Consider the following 19,250-nt stretch of genomic DNA (forward strand, 5'->3'; position numbering starts at 1 on the left):
TGAGCTGAACAAATTGGATATCCTAATGTGTATCAGCATTCAGCAGATCAGTTCTCTCAGGTATTGCTCCATGGTAACTGTACTGAGATAACATTGACTTAGGAGGTGGCTACATCAGCGCTGCCTCACTCATTCTCTTCTCAGTGCTGTGCTGTGGATGGGATGGTGGAAGCCCTATAGGTAAGACTGGAATATCAGTATAGTTTATACAGTTCTCCTGTCATAGCAAAAGTAGCCAAGTGGCGCATTCAACTAAAATAGCATATACAGTGTTTGTTCTGAGAGTAATGTGGAATATCCCATGCTTATATGCAGAAATTCTTTGTTAAAATACTTCATGCTAAGCAATAAAATGAATGCATGTAGAGGCGTAACTTGAGATTATTGGGCCTCATGGATGAATTTTGATGGGGCCATCAGGTATAGGCACTCTTGCACAATGCCACCTGCCCCTACCCTATGGGATATGAATTGACTGGGCAATGTACATTCCTATGCAATGTACACTGAAAACAGTCTATGGGCACTGAGATAAAGTCAGAGGGTAAACATTATTAGTGAACTCATCAATTACCACTTGGGACCCCTGTTCTTCAGGGCCTCATAGCAGGTGCTATGGCTGCTATAGCTATTGCTATGCCCCTGAATGCATGAATACTGCATGCCAGCATTTTAAATTGTATTTTATTGCTTCTATATAGAAATAAAGTACACAGAAATAATTATAACAATGGTAATAATAATAATAGCCCATTTTATTATTTGTATTATTTTAGGTATTACAAACCTATGAAATAAGTGATCATAGTTTTGAGTAGTGTTGAGTATAGTGGGTAATTTTGCTATTGTGGATTTCCAAGTAATTTTTGCAATTACAATTTTGATAGTAATTACAATTTTGTGGGTCATCTTAATTTTAGCAAATGTTCACAGTTTACACAAAATTATGTTCAGGGACTTCAGTAACGTGTAGGCATGAGAGCAGGTAATTTTTTTCCCTAAAATAAATTAAGGTCTATGGGAATGAGAAAAAAAAAACATTTTTGCACAAATGCATTGAAGTCTATGGACATAAGAAAGTTATACACTGTATTTGCAAAATTATGTGTTACCGCCCTAATTAGAATTACATGTGACATTCATTTCACTATAATTTGAAACATTGTGAATTCATAGTGCAATTACTACTTTGTTCAAGCTCATTACTACTTTTGGGGGTGTTTGTCCTCCTTCCCTCCCTCTCTGCCAATCACAATTTTGTGATTTTAGGAAACTGCAGTGTAATTGCTATGGGTTACTGCACATAGCTGAATCCATCTTGCCATGTAAATGATCACAGCTGGACTGAGAAGAAATGAGAAGGGTCTTCAGCCTTGGCTGCAGTGTTGAGCAGAGAGCGCGGGGGAGGGGGGGGGGGTTGAAATGGGGGACAGCACACAGCCCTACAGAATTCTCATTCCTTGCTGTCTGTATACTGGTCAGAACACCTTACATAGCTTAAAGCAATAGGGTTAGTCATACTGTGCCAGGGACAAAAAACACATATATAAGTAGATAAATACTTAATCTACTTACATAACACATGTATTGTACTGTCCACGTTTTGATTTCAGTGAATCTTCTATAGTAAATCAAGAGAATTCTGTCTCTGGTGGGAACCATGTATTTTGCCCAGTTTGAGGCTAAATACTGATGTCATTTCTGCCCTTAACTTTTTTTCTTTTCTCCTTCAATCGCTGAGTCACTTCAGCCTTGCTTGTAAACACCTGAGTAAACAAATGAGCAGGGGATCATGTTTCAGATAGGCTGCTAGGCAGGGAAATACATGGAAGAGAAAGAATATATTATAGATAAAAAGAACCCCCAGCATGCAACTGTTTGACACTGACTATTAAAGGGCCAGCGCTCCTAAAGTATGTGATAACTCCAAACCATAACAGCAGAAAAAGTTTTGGACATTTTGAATGCAGGATTAGCATCTTTATCATTTAATACACTCAGACCTGTTGCTGTTGAAATTTGATTTTTATGGTGACAATTCCACTTTAAAGAGCTCATCCTTACCCTCATCCCATAGAATTGTTTTCATCTTTCCCCACTAGAAGCCACTCAGCGTGCTCTGCACATCACCCACTCTCCCCCCCTCCATAACAGCAGATGATGAATCGCTAGCCTTTGGGTAGTGGCACATCTGTACATTACTATGAACTGTCACCCAAGGGAATGAGTCCCAATCCCTCCAAGCAACAGTAACTGTGCATTGTGTTCTGTGCTTGCACAGTCCAAGTACTCCCACTCATGCACAGAAGCTCCACTACCTCTTTGGCCTGTTCTATGATGCTCCTGCATCTTATAATGTCACATCGCTGGATGGTTCTCACATTAGGCCCAACACATGTGGAAATTGCATGCATCTACAAATTCAGGTCACACAGCTTCAGGGTATGGTTTCATCTAAATCTGTGTGTCCCATGTATGAAAACCTAATCATTTGCATATGGTTCTATCTTCTACCGGTTCTGTAATTTGCATATGACTACATGCATTTCTTCGTGGTGTTGCAATTTCACTTGTGAGAAGAGTATAATTATTCAGTTTTATAAGGACAGTACTCACAATGTGTATATTAACACGTATATACTGTAAGGTTGTGCAACTTTTAGTTGATATGGGGAATGAACAATAACCTATAGAAACAACAATCAGAGTATTAACAAACGCAGTAAACCTTGGCAATCTGAAAGTAGGTAGTATTGTCAAATTAGGAAAATCCACAGTAATCATTCAAATATCTCTACTACCTAATATAGCTAAAGTTATAAACACATAACACATATAGTTTGCCTTAAAGAAAACCTATACTGAAAATTAAAAGTCAAAATAAGCATACACAAGTCATACTTACCTCCTGTGTAGTCTACTCCTCAATCTATTTTTCCTCTCCTGCGTCCTGTTTGTCCCCTGTGATCAATGGAATTCTCCGTCCTCCATTTTGAAAATGGCTATTACCCCATAACAGCTTCCTGGTCAGCACACTGTTAAACTGTAACATCGCCCACTTGAGCCATAGGGAAACATGGACACATCAGTTCTCCTCTCAGCTGTAACTGACAGCAACTGATATATAACTGGCAGAAACTGATATATTTCAGTTCTGACAAAATGTTGTCAGAACTGGAAGGGATCACTGTAAGAAGAAAATGGTGAGCTTCTGAGAGGAACTGATGGCTAGGTAACTATGTAATGTTCATTTGAAGTTACCTCATGTGTTTTTTTTAAATAATTTTACTCAGTACAGGTTCTCTTTAAGCAACAGAGTGGCATGGAATGCTTGTCATTGATATGTGATTAACTCTACGTGAATATTTTTTATATGCATTTTAACACTGTCCTGATTCTACAAGCCTTTATTGTTTTATTTTTCACATTATAATTAGTGCATACTTTAAGGGATATGTCATTAATATAATCTGATATGTTCCTGTAATAGATAGCGGAGATGCCGCCACAGTGGTGAGCGCCATTGGCGGCTGTCTCCGCGTCTCAGCCGGCGGACTTCGCTGCGCAGTTACATGGTGGAGTTTTAAGCTGATCGGCTGGTCAGCTGACTCCAGCAGTGCTCCTGATTGGCTGAGTGACTGGGCGCTCTCAGTATATATAGGACCTGCCTGTCAGTAGCTCTTCGTCTGCTGTTGCAAATGCTACGTTTTAGCACTCAGACCTTAGTCAGATCCCAAAGTGTGCTAGAACCAGCAGGAGCTGGGGATCCACACTTAGTCAGATTCTGTTGATAGCTAAAGTACTAATTGAATTGTATTATTTGTTATGACCTTCTGCTAGCCTTGACTACTCTTCTGCTTACTGATTCTGTGCTTCTGTCTATCTGATCCTGTTGCCGACTCAGCCTGAACACTACTCTGATTTAAGCCTTCTGTCTTTGTACCTGTGAGAAAACGCGGAAAAGTCGCCGCGTGTGCTCAGAACAAAGCGGCGGATTCCGCGTCCAACGTGGCGGTTTGCACGCGTAGGCCTACATCCACTAGTATGGCTGAACGCGGAGAAACCGCCGCATGCTCTGATAGCGGTGCGGACGGTTCCGCGTCCAGCGCGGCGGGTGCTTTACAACACATGTCTGGTGTGGCTGGGACTGATAGTCCACACAGGTTCAGAAGGACGCGCGCGCGCGCTGAGAGGCAGAACTTTTATGACAGCCAGAAGGGAGTCAGCTGACCAAGCCGGTCAGCTGACGATTATACCAGTTCCCATTGGTCCAGCACTTAGGGGAGGCTCTGGAGAGCGCTTTACTATATATACTGGGTGCTGGTCATTCTCTGGTTGTCTGCCGTTGTGATCACTACGTGGAAGCACTCAGACCTTTTGTCAGAATCTGTGTTGTTATTCTGTTATACCTTAGACTAGTTCCAGGGTGTTGATGATCACAGACCTCACACCTAAGCCTAGGGACTTGTATTATCATTCTGTTATACCTTAGACTAGTTCCAGGGTGTTGATGATCAAGGACCTCACACCTAAGTCTAGGAATCTGTATTACCATTCTGTTATCCTTCAGACTAGTTCCAGGGTGTTGATGGTCAAGGACCTCACACCCAAGTCTAGGAATCTGTATTACCATTCTGTTATACTTCAGACTAGTTCCAGGGTGTTGATGATCACGGAGCTCACACCCAAGACTAGGCATTGTTTATTATCTGTTATGACTTTCTGCTTTCCTGACCACTCTTCTGATCACTGATTCGGTACCTCGCTATTTCTGATACTCTGTTGCCAAACCCTGCTTGTCTTAGGATTACCGAATCAGTCTCCTGTCTTTGTACTTTGTCTGTCCGTGTGTTGCCGACCTGGCTTGTCCGACCTCGAGAACTATCTCCTCAGTTAAAAGATAGTTCACACATCAGTCAGTGACATCCTGCCTTGGTGTCACTCACGGTCTGGGCCTTCCTACCGCTAGCCTGGCTCCTCCCTGCGGGAGAGTCCCAGGTTACTGGAAGGTACTTGTTTTGCAGGACAGTATTGTCTACTGCCCTGAAACCTGTTCTCCAGATATTGTCCTCAAAGTATTACTGTTGCACCAAACACTCATATCACTCAGGTGTCCAGAGGTTAGTAATATATCTGATTATCGGTGATACTGCAGATCATCAATAATCAGGTATATCTGCATTTTTGGTGATACTGCAGATCACCAATAATCAGTCCCTCTCTGTGTTACACCGATCGTTACAGTACCGTATCTGTCCGTTTGTTGCCGAATCTGCTTGTCTGACTCTCCTGCCCTCACCAGTGAGCCAAGTCCCTGGTGAGGGATTCTCTGTACAGCTTAATCACCTGCTCCTCAGGTGACCAGTAGCTGCAGTACAGTCTTAATCACCTGCTCCTCAAGTGACCAGTAGCTGCAGTACAGTCTTAATCACCTGCTCCTCAGGTGACTAGTAACTACGGTACTGTCCTCATCACTTGCTCCTCAGGTGATTAGGAGCTGCAGTACAGTCTTGATCTCCTGCCCCTCAGGTGATCACCTGCTGCAGTACAGTCTGAATCACCCGCTCCACGGGTGATCAGTATACGTTGTCTTACTGTGCACCACCCGCTCCTCGGGTGGACTGATTACTAGTTCATCTGCATCTCCAGCTTGCTGGAGTGCTGATCCCTGTGTTCTATAGAGATATCCCCCTCTACCAGCTTCTCTGGGGGAGTTGGTATCTCTATCTGTATTACTGTTGCACCAAACACCTATCTTTACATCTGGTTGTCCTGTGTCTCGCTATACTAGCATTATTGGTGATTCCGCAGATCACCACATAATCAGGTATAGTATCTGTATTATTGGTGATACTGCAGATCACCAATAATCAGAAAATCTGTTCTTGCTGACACCAATCGTTACAGAACAGCAGACCAAACATGATGGACGCACTGCGTAGTCAGGTTGAAGTCCTGACCACCGCGGTAAACAATCTTACCGGGGTGATCAATATCCAACAGACTCAGATCACTCAACTGTCTGGGACAGTACAGGTACTTCAAACTACTATTGATACAGTGCGATCCCCTTCAGTCACGGACCTTCGTATGTCCGTACCCAAAAAGTTTTCTGGGCATAGATCTGACTTTCAGAATTTCAGAAACCGTGTGCTATCTAGTGATGCTCATCTGAGCTAGGATATCCGAGTTACTCGGATATCCTAGCTCTTTTTTCACTATTCGAGCTCGAATACCGAGCTCGAATAGTATTAGCTATCCGGGCTGTGCTATCCGAGCGCACTCGGATAGCAAGCAGCTATCCGGAGATATCCTAGCTATCCGAGCTCGGAAAGCATCACGAGCTCGGATAGCGTCACAACAGACGTCACCTCAAGTCCTCACAAGAAAATCAGAGGGCTTCCAGCCCTCTGACTGCAGCCAATCACAGAGGGGGAGCCTTGCCAAGCCCCCCTCTATAAATAGCGGACACCATCTTGCCTCACTCGTCCTGCTTGTCTTACTAACTGATTGTACTGAGAGAACTGCTCCAGTGCTTTTTGTCTGTGTGCAAGTGCATTGCTATTGTTCTAAACCTAGCGTTTTTACACTCCAACACTTGATACTCAACTGTATTGCTTTGTATTGTAGATAGATTGTATTTTAGGCAGTTTAGTTTGTGTGATTACTAGGGGGACTAGGGAGGGAGAGAGACTGTCACTGGTGCTGCTGCAGGCCTGAAACCAGCAGCTAGGCCCTGTGCCTAGGCAAGGCAGCCTGCCCTGCTCTGTGCTCTAGTCTCTACCTTACCTGTGCTCTCACCTGTCCTACTCTACTCCTGTGCTACTACTTCTGTGTTAGATAGATTATTGTACTATAGTATTTTGTAGTTAGCAAGGCCCAGCTTTACTGCTATAACTGTCCTGTCCTGCTGTATCTGCTCTCTGTAATCTAGTCACACCTGTTGTATTATTTAGCTAGATTCTTCTATTGTTTAGTTAGTAGTACTGTAGTGTACTCTAGTCTGTGTATAGGGACCGTCCGTCACCGCTTTACCTAGGGTCTTTGTGTGCGCAGTGCACATCTGCGCTGTCCGCACCCTCTCGTTAGTGCTACAACCGTCCTATTGTTTATATTACTTCTATTGTGTATTAGCTGACTATACTGTACTGTAGTCTGTATATAGGGACACCGTCAGTCAGCGTCAGCTAGGGTCTTTGTGTGCGCACTGCGCACTCTCTCGTTAGCGTTACACCGATCTCTGCTGTAGAGTACAACACCTGTCCGTCACCTCACACACCCACTACCACCAGTCCCACCCCATTAAAGTACTCCACTTGTCCCACCCGCCTTTACAGTTTACATACATAAGTTTTTTGTTTTTCATTTGTGTAATATTAAAAATATACAATGTCTGGCACTGGTAGCCGCGGTTTGGGCAGGGGCAGCAAGGGCATCGCCAAGAGAGGAGGTCGTGGGTGTGGCAGCCGCGCCACCACGACCATGCGCAGTTCTGCGTCTGCACCAGTGGCTATTCCGCTTTTAGCCTTTGGCCGTGGATGCCTTGGCCTCCCAACAGCTGGGAGTCACGCTGCAGAGACACAGCAGCAGCAGCAGCGTGTGGCCCAGATGTTCCTCCCACCGCCAGGTCGTAGCCGTCCTATTGAGGAGAAGGACGCAGACGCTGTGGTGGAACTGATGGTGGATGAGCAGGCCACCATTAGCTCTGGAACGGAGTCCTCCACCCCCGCCACCACTCCTGTTTGCAAGAGCAGCAGCAGCCAACCAGCACTGCCTGGGGAGCAGGAGGAGGAGTGCAGTTCTCCAGCCCCAGCGAGCGACATCAGCACCCTGTCACTCAGCACCTTCTTATCCCCAAGCACAGCGGGGTTATGGAATGCTGTTGCGGAAGAATTGGCGGAGGAAGGAATGCTCATGGGCACTTTGGGGGATGATGCTTTGGACAGTCAGACAGTGGTGACTGTCCATCCGCCCATGCATGCAGAAGGGGAGTTTGGGGGATCCCAGCAGGACATGTTTGCAGGGGGGGAGGATGATGATGACACTGTGAAGGACAAAGACTGGTTGCCAGGTCCTGGGAGTGGGGATGTCATCAGCTCTGAGGAGGAGGAGGAGGATGCGTCTGCGGGCCTTGCTAGAAGGATCAGCATCGCAGGCATGGGCAGGATCACAAGTGGGCGTGGTATGCAGGCCACACAGCGTGCTGATCAGGAGACGAGTTCTGCCAGTGCCACCACCAGCCGCACCAAGAACCCCCCCCCCCAACCACCACAGAGAGACCAGCGGCAGCAGCACCTTCCAGCCGAAGGGGCAACTTCACCTCCCCAATATGTAATTTTTTCACCCTTCCATATTTGGAGTGCAAGTATGCCACCTGCAACCAGTGCCGCAAGCAGCTCAGCAGAGGGAAGGAGCCCTCTGCGTTTGGCACCACCTCTCTGGTCAACCATCTGGCAGGGAAACACTTTCACGAGCATGAGGAGTTCGTGAAGTTGAAGGAAGCTGGCAGTGGCAGACCCACCACCACTACGAAGCCGTCGGCAGCAGGAGTGCGTCAGCAACGCACTGCTCCTCCTCCCTCTGCAACTCCTGCCGCCGACACTGAGGCCTGTTTTGGCAGCCAGTCCTCAGTGGCCTCCTCTGCTCCCTCCACTGCTTCCCGTGCCAGCAAAAGGCCTCGCCAGACCCTGCTCAGCGACACCTTCCAGGGGGTGGTCAGGGTTCTGCTTCCCAGCAGCCGTCGCGTGCGTCAGCTGAACAGCTTGCTGGCACGGGCCATGTGCTCCCAACTCCTGCCTTATTCCCTTGTGCAGGAGGGGAGCGACATGCGTGCAGCCCCCGATTGGCCAATCCCCAGCCGACATTATTTTGCACGCATGGCCATCCCTGCACTTCACCGCTCTGTGATGGCCAATGTCGGGAGAGGGCTGGAGCACGCGGTGGGTCAACGGGTCCACGTCACCATGGACTCGTGGAGCAGCCGGTTTGGGACAGGCCGCTATCTGTCCTTCACCGCGCATTGGGTCAGCTTGGTGGAAGGGGGTGAGGAGGGGGGAGCAGCATCGGGCACTGTCAGAGCAGCAGCACCAACAATGCAGTGGGTGGTGCCACCATGCAGGGTCAGCGGAACAGCAGCAGGTTCCTCTGATCAGCTTCCATCCTCCGGCACACCAGCCCAAACCCCCTGCCTCAGCAGCAGCGTGAAGCCCCGCCACTGCCAAGCGCTGCTGGAATTGGTCAGCCTGGGGAAGACCAAACTGACGGCGAATCACGTCCTGGCCAAACTCCGAGAGCAGGAGAGGAATTGGCTGACCCCCAGAGGCCTCAGAGTCGAAGAGGTGGTGTCCGACAATGGGACAAACCTGGTTGCTGCCATCAGCAGGGGAGACCTGACCCACATCCCCTGCCTGGCGCACCTCCTGAACCTGGTAGTCCAAAAGTTCCTGCGGACCTACCAGGGGATGGACCGACTCCTTGAGGCAGCAAGGAAGGTTGTGCGTCATTTCCGGCTCTCGCCTGCAGCCGTAGCGAGCCTGGAAGAGGTGCAGAAGGAGCTGCACCTGCCACAGCACCGGCTCATGATCGATGTTCCAACTTGCTGGAACTCCACCCTGGCGATGTTGGAGCGTCTGGTTGAACAGAGGCAGGCTGTCAGCCAGTACCTTGCACTTGCAACAGTTGCCTCCATCACTGCAACTGGGCGTGCCGCCACCAACCTCCCGTCCATCATCTCCACAGAGGACTGGGGGCACATGCAGCAGGTGTGCTCAGTCCTGGCACCCTTCCTGCAGGCCACCAACATGGTCAGCAGGGACCATGCAATGGTGTGCGAGTGGGTCCCCTTGGTGTGTGTGCTGGAAAGGGCCCTGTATGCACTGGTGGAAGAGAGAGCGGCAGCCTTGGACCAGCAGGAGCTGCAGGCAGCTTCAGAGGCCACCTCTGAGGAGGAGGGCTCGGAGTTGGTGGAGGTCCCTGACCTTGCTGCTGATGAGGGGGATCAGCAGAGCGCAGCTGGACTGGTGCGGGGGTGGAGAGAGGATGAGGAGGACAACACTCTCGGCTCTGGGGATGCCGATGATGTGCCAACACACGTGGCCAGACTCTTCCCAATGGCAGCGCACATGCTGAGGTGCCTGCGCAAGGACCCAAGGGTGATCCAGATGAAGAAGAGGGAGGACATCTGGATCTGCATGATGCTGGACCCACGTCTGAAGGGGAAGCTCAGCCAGTTCCTGCCTGCAGGAGGAGACCGTGCACAACAAATGAGGGATTTGCAGCTGTCCCTTGTTGAGCGCTTGGAGGAAGCCTTCCCTCAGACATCCACCCCCACTGTCCAGCCAGCACAGAGGCAGCAGCAGGTGCCTGCATCCACCAGCAGCAAGCGCACGCGCACCACAGACCTGCTGTCTCTGACCCAAGAGCTCTACATGAGTGTAGAGCTGCCAAGGACTAGAGAGGAGGTGCCTGCAGCAGCATCCTTCTCCAGTCACAGGCAGCGCTTGACCCGCATGGTGGCTGACTACATGGGGTCCTTCAGCGGGCTTGACAGCGTGGCCCTTGTTGCTCCCATGGAGTATTGGGTCAAGCACCTGCCGATCTGGAGCGAGCTTGCGCAGTACGCCCTGGAAGTGCTCTCCTGCCCCTTTCCAGCGTACTGTCAGAGCGTTGCTTCAGTGCAGCCGGTGGAGTCGTCACTGAGAAGCGATCTCGTCTGTCTCACAAGTCTGTGGACAGACTGACATTTCTCAAAATGAACCAGGCTTGGGTGGAAGCCTAATTCATGGCCCCTGTTGTCGGCGAGAAAGGGACATGAAGTGACGACTGGCACACACACCTGCTGCTGCTGTTGTATTTCATCCTGCTGTCTGTGTCTCCACTGCCAGGGAACACATTACAAGGTGCTGCTGCCCATGCGCCACCAGCTATTACGCTCAAAAATAGCTGCATCCATTTGAAAATTATTTTTTTTTAAATTATTTTAGAGGTGTCCATGTTGAAAACTGTGCTGTCCCAATTGTGTATTGGACTGCTAGGACCCAGGGCCTACTATGTCTCGCTGCCTGCCCTCCTGCCTGCTGCCAAATGCCAGTCTGCCACACACTTATCCTCCTCACGCTGCCTGCTGTTATATTTCCTCCTGCTGTCTGTGTCTCCTCTCCACTGCCAGGAAACACATTACAAGGTGCTGCTGCCCGTGCACCACCAGCTATTACGCTCAACAATAGCTGCATTATTTTGAAAAAAAAATTGTAATTAATTTAGAGGTGTCCGCGTTGAAAACTGTGCTGTCCCAATTGTGTATTGGACACAATGTGGGCCTCACGACCGCTGTCTGGAACCTCATGCTGTGTATTTACGGCCCTGGAACCACCGCTAGGACCCAGGGCCTAATATGTCTCGCTGCCTGCCCTCCTGCCTGCTGCCAAATGCCAGTCTGCCACACACACTCATCCTCCTCACGCTGCCTGCTGCTGTATTGCCTCCTGCTGTCTGTGTGTTTCCACTGCCAGGGAACACATTACAAGGTGCTGCTGCCCATGCGCCACCAGCTATTTATGCTCACAAATAGCTGCATTATTTTAAAAGAAAAAAAAAATGTAAATAATTTTAGAGGTGTCCGGGTTGAAAACTGTGCTGTCCCAATTGTGTATTGGACACAATGTGGGCTTCACGACTGCTGTCTGGAACCTCATGATGTTCATTTACCGCCCTGGTACCACCGCTAGGAACCAGGGCCTATTATGTCAGTCACGTCACACTGCCTGACACACATTACTCCTCCTCCTGTAGCTGCATTGAGCTTCTGCTGTCTGTGTGCTGCTACCACTGCCAGGGAGAACAGAAGAAAAACTATTTTCTGCTGCCACCCACTCTCCTACCAGCTATTATCACACTACAATAGCTGCAACTACTTCCTCCTCCTGCTGATGTCTGTGTTTTACCACCACCAGGGTACACAGAAAAAGGCGCTGTGGCTTGCAATGTGCCACTACCTACCTATTATGCCATCAACACAAATATAACTATGGTGTTATTAAAATAAAATATTTCCACAAATGAAGTAAAAAGAAATATTACAAAAGAAAGGAAAACCAAGACACATAATATAATGATAGAGAAGAAGAGGAAGAAGAGGAAGAAGAAGAAGATATAGAAGAAGAAGATATAGAAGAAGATGAAGAAGATATAGAAGAAGAAGATATAGAAGAAGAAGATATAGAAGATGAAGAAGATATAGAAGAAGAAGATATAGAAGAAGAAGGTATAGAAGAAGATGAAGAAGAAGAAGAAGATGAAGAAGATATAGAAGAAGAAGAAGAAGATATAGAAGAAGAAGATATAGAAGAAGATGAAGAAGATATAGAAGAAGAAGATATAGAAGAAGATGAAGAAGATGAAGAAGATATAGAAGAAGAAGATATAGAAGAAGAAGATATAGAAGAAGAAGAAGAAGATATAGAAGAAGATATAGAAGAAGAAGAATAATAATAATAATAAGAAGAAGAAGATATAGAAGAAGAAGAAGAAGAAGATATAGAAGATGAAGAAGAAGAAGATATAGAAGAAGAAGATGAAGATGACGTAAATGAAGACTGTTACAACAACCATTTTGGACACACCTTCTCATGCAAACACTTTTCATGAAGTTAATTTACTATTTTTGAGACCTTTTTTATAACTACTACATCACCACATAATCACTTAATGTTTTCTTCATAAAAAAGGTGGTTTCATGCATCATTGACCTCCAATACAAGTTTTACAAGCTATTTAAGGCCAGCTCAAATATTTTACTCGAATACAGACTCGGATAGTGACGTCGGATATCCGAGGTCGAATCGGATATTCGATTACATCGGATATTGAACTTCGAGTGAATTCGGATAGTTTACTATCCGTATTCGACCAAACTCGAATAGGATAATGAGGTATCCGAGCAACACTGGTGCTATCCTATTTTGAGTTGAGACCCAATCTGTCAGGATCTGAGAACCAGAGGGTAACCTTTTTAAAGACCCTTTTGTCAGGAGATTCACAAACATGGGCATATAGTCTTCACACAGGGCATGAGGCATTATCCTCGGTTCAGGAGTTTATTAAGACCATGGCCGTTATATACGATTATCCAGATATTGCTATCTTAGCTGAGAAGAAAATAAAGACTCTCAGGCAGGGTCGTAATCCAGTGGAGGTTTATGCCGCAGAATTTAGGAGGTGGGCTGTATCAGCTAGATGGGGAACGTATGCTTTATTAGATTGTTTCCGGTCAGGACTATCCGATGCAGTTTCTGATTTGATGTTAGGTCAACCTGAGCCTAAATCTCTAGACGAAGCAATTTCATTGGCGGTGCGGGTTGATCGCCGCCTTCGCTATCAAAAACAAACCCGCGGCAGAAATGCTGTAAGATCTGTTTCCCACGCCTCTTCTCCACCCTCGTCACCTCAGGACGAACCGATGCAAATCGGTCAGTCTAAGTTAACACAAGTGGAGAAGAATCGCAGAAGGTCAGAAAGACTCTGTCTATACTGTGCTGAGGAGGGTCACATTGTCCAGAATTGCCCTAAAAAGTCGGGAAACGCTGCCACCTAGGTGTAGTCAGAGGTAATGCCCTAGGCGAGCCATGTTTACCTCTAGATAATAACCGCTTACTCCTCCCTTGCTCCATTACCTGGGAGGGTCGGGCCACGGCCACAGAAGCATTCGTGGACACAGGCTCTGCAGCTAATTTTATAGATTATGACTTTGTCAAAAAATTGGGGATTCCCTTACTTCCTTTAGACCGTCAGATTTTGATCAAAGTGGTAGATGACTCTCCGTTACAGTGCAGACAGCCTCTCTCCCAGACCCCCTTATTGTTGTGTAATATAGGGGTTCTACATAAGAGGAAACTACAGTTCTTTGTCCTGCAAATGGCAACCTCCACTATAATCCTCGGTATGCCTTGGTTACAACTACACTCCCCTCAGATCGACTGGGCTTCAGGTCAGCTACAGAGCTGGTCAGCCCATTGTCATCATCATTGTTTGGAGAAAGTTGCTGTTTGCGCCACCAAGGTTCAGGTGAAAGGGGTGCCAGTGCAGTACGCAGAATTTTCTGATGTGTTTTGTCCAAAATCAGCAGAGAAACTCCCGCCACACCGGAGCTTCGACTGTCCCATAGAGTTAAGATCAGGTTGTATGCCCCCTAGAGGCCATCTCTATAATCTGTCGGGGCCAGAGAAGCTGGCTATGCAGGAATCCATTAAAGAAAATTTGGCCAAGGGCTTTATCCGTCCTTCCCGGTCACCAGCAGGGGCTGGGTTCTTTTTTGTACAGAAAAAGGACGGTGGGCTTCGACCTTGTATTGACTATCGGGGGTTTAAATAAGATCACAGTGAAAAATTGCTATCCACTGCCTTTGATTGACGATTTGTTTGCTCAGGTGACTAATGCCAGTATCTTCTCTAAGCTAGACCTACGAGGAGCATACAACCTGATACGCATTAGGGACGGTGATGAATGGAAGACGGCATTCAACACGCCCGATGGGCACTACGAGTATCTGGTCATGCCCTTCGGGTTGTGTAATGCTCCTTCCGTCTTCCAGGAGTTGATCAATGAAATCTTTAGGGAAGTTCTGGGAAAATGTGTGCTAGTGTATCTGGACGATATACTGATTTTCTCACCCAATCTAACAGAACATTGGAAACATGTGAAGTTCGTTTTAAGAAAATTGAGGCAGAACTCGTTGTATGCGAAGTCAGAGAAATGCCTCTTTGAAGTCACTAAGGTCCCTTTTTTGGGATATATTATTTCCACTTCAGGTCTCTCCATGGATCCTGAAAAAGTCTCTGCTGTATTGGAGTGGCCTCAACCTGTAGGATTGAAGGCACTCCAAAGATTTCTTGGCTTCACAAATTACTACAGGAAGTTCATCAAAGGGTTTTCTTCTGTAGTGTCACCCCTCACCAACCTTACCAAGAAGGGGGCTGACACTTACCATTGGACAGTAGAGGCACAGTCTGCCTTCGCTACGTTGAAAAAGTTATTTTGTTCTGCTCCTATTTTGCCTGTGCCTTCTTTTCTCGTAGGTTCTCTCCAGCCGAGAGGAACTACGATATTGGCAATAGGGAGCTCTTGGCCATTAAGTTAGCCTTTGAAGAATGGCGCCATTGGCTGGAAGGGGCAGAACATACGATCACGGTCTATACTGATCATAAAAATTTGGAGTACATCAAAGGGGCCAAAAGACTTAGCCCCCACCAGGCTCGCTGGTCCTTGTTCTTTTCAAGGTTCAGGTTTGTCATCACGTATACCCCGGGAAGTAAGAATGTCAAAGCAGATGCATTATCTAGGTGTTTTGAGCCCGAGACAGTTCAGCCATCAACCCCTAGGACCCCCTTACCTCAAAGACTGGTGGTGGCAGCCACAGAAACCTGGGAAAACTGGGCGGTTACCCTAGGGCCTTACCAGCAAGATATTCCATAAGGGAAGCCTGAGGGGGTTCTGTTTGTGCCACTTCCTTTTCGCCTACAACTCTTGCAATTGTTCGATGCCCATAAGAATGCAGGGCATCCCAGGGCTGCTTGAACTCAGGACCTATTGGCCAGATGTGTATGGTGGCCTTCGTTGGCTCTTGATTGCAAAGAGTTTGTGAGAGAGTGCTCTGTGTGTGCCAGAAATAAACCCTCTCGTCAAGCACCAGTAGGTACGCTACAACCTTTACCGGTGCCAAATAAACCATGGACCCACTTGTCCATGGACTTTGTAGGAGAACTCCCCAGGTCTGAGGGCAAGTCAGTCATCTGGGTGGTAGTTGATAGGTTCAGTAAAATGGCTCATTTTGTCCCTCTGAAGGGACTCCCCTCGGCCCAGGAATTGGCTGATCTCTTCATCCAGCACCTTTTCCGGCTGCATGGCATTCTGGAGAATGTGGTGTCAGATAGGGGAGTCCAGTTAGTGTCTAAATTCTGGAGAGCCTTTTGCCACCAGCTCGGTATGGACCTATCATTTTCATCAGGCTACCACCCACAGACCAATGAGACCAAAAGAGTTAACCAGTCCTTGGAGCAATTTCTCAGGTGTTATGTGGCAGATGCGCAATCATATTGGGTAAAGTTCCTGCCATTTGCGGAATTTGCACATAATAATCTGAAGAGTTCCTCTCCAGGTTTTTCTCCTTTCCAGGTGGTTTCGGGGAGATCTCCCAAATTCTCTCCAATACCAATGGCATCTTCCCTTTTCCGGCTCTAGAGGATTGGCAAAGGGCATTGAAGGAAATTTGGGTGCTTGTAAAAAGGAATCTGGGAAAAGCCTTCCAGACGCAGAAAAAACAGGTGGATAAAAGGCGGTCTGTTGAGTGGAAGTTTTCCCCAGGAGACATGGTGTGGGTGTCTACTCAGCATTTGGCGTTAAAGCAACCATCACCTAAGTTAGGACCCAGATTTGTAGGCCCATACCCTGTGTCCAGAAAGATTAATGACATGACATATGTGATTGATCTCCCAGCCAGCATGAGATCATTTCATGTTTCTTTGTTGAAACCTGCTGTACATGTGGATTCCTCTCTCCCCCCCTCCCCCTGTGATGATTGACGACCAACCTGAGTATGAGATCGAGAAGATTTTAGATTCTCGATTAGTGCAGAATTCTGTACAGTACCTGGTCCATTGGAAGGGGTATGGCCTAGAGGAGAGAACTTGGGTTCTGGATTGCCGCATGCATGCCGAGGAAAAGCCGTGTAAGAAGTGTCCGGGGGCCACTCCTCAGGGGGGGGGGGGGTACTGTAATAGATAGCGGTGATGCCGCCGCAGCGATGAGCGGCATGGTGGCTGTCTCCGCGTCTCAGCCGGCGGCCTTCGCCACGCAGTTACATGGTGGAGTTTTGCCTTGTCCTTCAGTTGCACATAGACTGAGGGCTACGTGCGCGCGTGCCAGGCGACATGATCTTTATGCGAATAGAACGGGAGTAAGCTGATCGGCTGGTCAGCTGACTCCAGCAGTGCTCCTGATTGGCTGAGTGACTGGGGCGGCGCTGTGGGGCACTCTCAGTATATATAGGACCTGCCTGTCAGTAGCTCTTTGTCTGCTGTTGCAAATGCTACGTGTTAGCACTCAGACCTTAGTCAGATCCCAAAGTGTGCTAGAACCAGCAGGAGCTGGGGATCCACACTTAGTCAGATTCTGTTGATAGCTAAAGTACTAATTGAATTGTATTATTTGTTATGACCTTCTGCTAGCCTTGACTACTCTTCTGCTTACTGATTCTGTGCTTCTGCCTATCTGATCCTGTTGCCGACTCAGCCTGAACACTACTCTGATTTAAGCCTTCTGTCTTTGTACCGTATCTGCTTGTCTGACTCTCCTGCCCTCACCAGTGAGCCAAGTCCTTTGTGAGGGATTCTCTGTACAGCCTAATCACCTGCTCCTCAGGTGACCAGTAGCTGCAGTACAGTCTTAATCACCTGCTCCTCAGGTGACCAGTAGCTGCAGTACAGTCTTAATCACCTGCTCCTCAGGTGACTAGTCACTACGGTACTGTCCTCATCACTTGCTCCCCAGGTGATTAGGAGCGGCAGTACAGTCTTGATCTCCTGCCCCTCAGGTGATCACCTGCTGCAGTACAGTCTGAATCACCCGCTCCACGGGTGATCAGTATACGTTGTCTTATTGTGCACCACCCGCTCCTCGGGTGGACTGATTACTAGTTCATCTGCATCTCCAGCTTGCTGGAGTGCTGATCCCTGTGTTCTATAGAGATATCCCCCTCTACCAGCTTCTCTGGGGGAGTTGGTATCTCTATCTGTATTACTGTTGCACCAAACACCTATCTTTACATCTGGTTGTCCTGTGTCTCGCTATACTAGCATTATTGGTGATTCCGCAGATCACCACATAATCAGGTATAGTATCTGTATTATTGGTGATACTGCAGAATCACCAATAATCAGAAAATCTGTTCTTGCTGACACCAATCGTTACAGTTGCTCATCTGTAACCTTGTTTCATCTTTGTGATTGCGGGAAGGAAATTATTCTGTTGAGTTGTAGCAGGTTTATAATACTTTATACTACTCTTGTGAGTTGTATAGTGATTGCCTGTGCAAATCGTATTTTACAATAGTGCTATCGTGAAAATATGGATTTCAGGTCAGTTCTAAGTAAATGGAGAAAATACCATTTTCTTTATATCTTTATGAAAAATTAATTACCATAAATCCAATTTTAAACAGAATATAATTTTTTAGGTATATAAGGGTCAACCAGAATGTATAGATTGTTTTCATTTAATCAATTAAGGACACATTATATTAATTTTATTTTCAGACACACTGGCCCTTATTCAGTTCGCTTTTTTTGCCAAGTTTCCTCCTTGGTGATAATTTTCCACCTAATCAATAAAATGCTTGAAGGTAGAGTAGATTACTGGCATCATGTGCAGTTTTAGAGAGAACTAATCCATCCACTGGGGTCACCCTAGCCCCTACCCCTGCTGTATCTGTATCTACCCACACCTCAATAAAGTGTTCTTAACCGCTTGAGGACCAGAGGTTTACACCCCCTAGTGACCAGGCCATTTTTTACAATTCAGCACTTCACAACTTTAACGATTTATTGCCTGGTCATAAAACTTAGCACCCAAATGAATTTTACTTCCTTTTCGTCTCACAAATAGAGCTTTCTTTTGGAGGTATATGATCGCTGCTGCTATTTTGATTTTTTTAATAATTATAAAGGATCATTTAATAAACAAAACCCTATTTCTTTTATCCCCCCCCCCCCCCTAAATTAGCCCAAGACTACATCACACACACTACACTACACATACAAAGGCATATGCCTATGATAGGGATCAGATTGTGAGCCGCTCCAAGGGACAGTTAAGTGACAAGACAGTCCTCTGTGCTGCTCTGCGCTAGATTCCAGTGCTGTACACATGTTTTATTATTATTTATCATGTAAATAACAGCCTGTCAGCTCCGGTGCCCCCCTGTGTTTACTGCAGGGAATGCGCACTTGAGCGAGCGCTCGTTACCTGCAAATCTCGCTCCTCGCAAGCTCACTCCATATGGCGTGATTGGGGAACGAGGAAGCCATCCTGCGTTGGGCGGTCACAGAGTGGTTAAAGGAGCGGTGCCTTTTTCTTCTTTATTAATCAGTATAATCCCTATTAAGCCTCCAGCAAGCAAGAATATACTCAGAATAATTTTGACAGTACTATTTAACCTACTTTTTGGTACTTTTTCAACTGCAGAGTGCTAAGAGTTATTT

General features: G+C 47.0%; 1 protein-coding gene across 8 annotated transcripts in view; it reads left to right on the forward strand.

Annotated features, from left to right (window-relative positions):
• The window catches only part of LOC137517089 (E3 ubiquitin-protein ligase TRIM32-like), a 169,748-nt gene that overhangs the window by 135,424 nt on the left and 15,074 nt on the right, over positions 1-19,250 (forward strand). The window contains exon 1 of one of the 8 annotated variants that reach the window (XM_068234421.1): positions 156-180. The exons of the other annotated variants lie outside the window; for them this stretch is intronic. The gene's annotated coding sequence lies outside the window, so the exon portion shown is untranslated. Of the gene's footprint in view, positions 1-155; positions 181-19,250 lie in introns of those variants that run through there. 8 annotated transcript variants of the gene reach the window in all.

The sequence above is a fragment of the Hyperolius riggenbachi genome, chromosome 1 (genome assembly GCF_040937935.1).
Source record: "Hyperolius riggenbachi isolate aHypRig1 chromosome 1, aHypRig1.pri, whole genome shotgun sequence".
NCBI classification, from domain to species: domain Eukaryota; kingdom Metazoa; phylum Chordata; class Amphibia; order Anura; family Hyperoliidae; genus Hyperolius; species Hyperolius riggenbachi.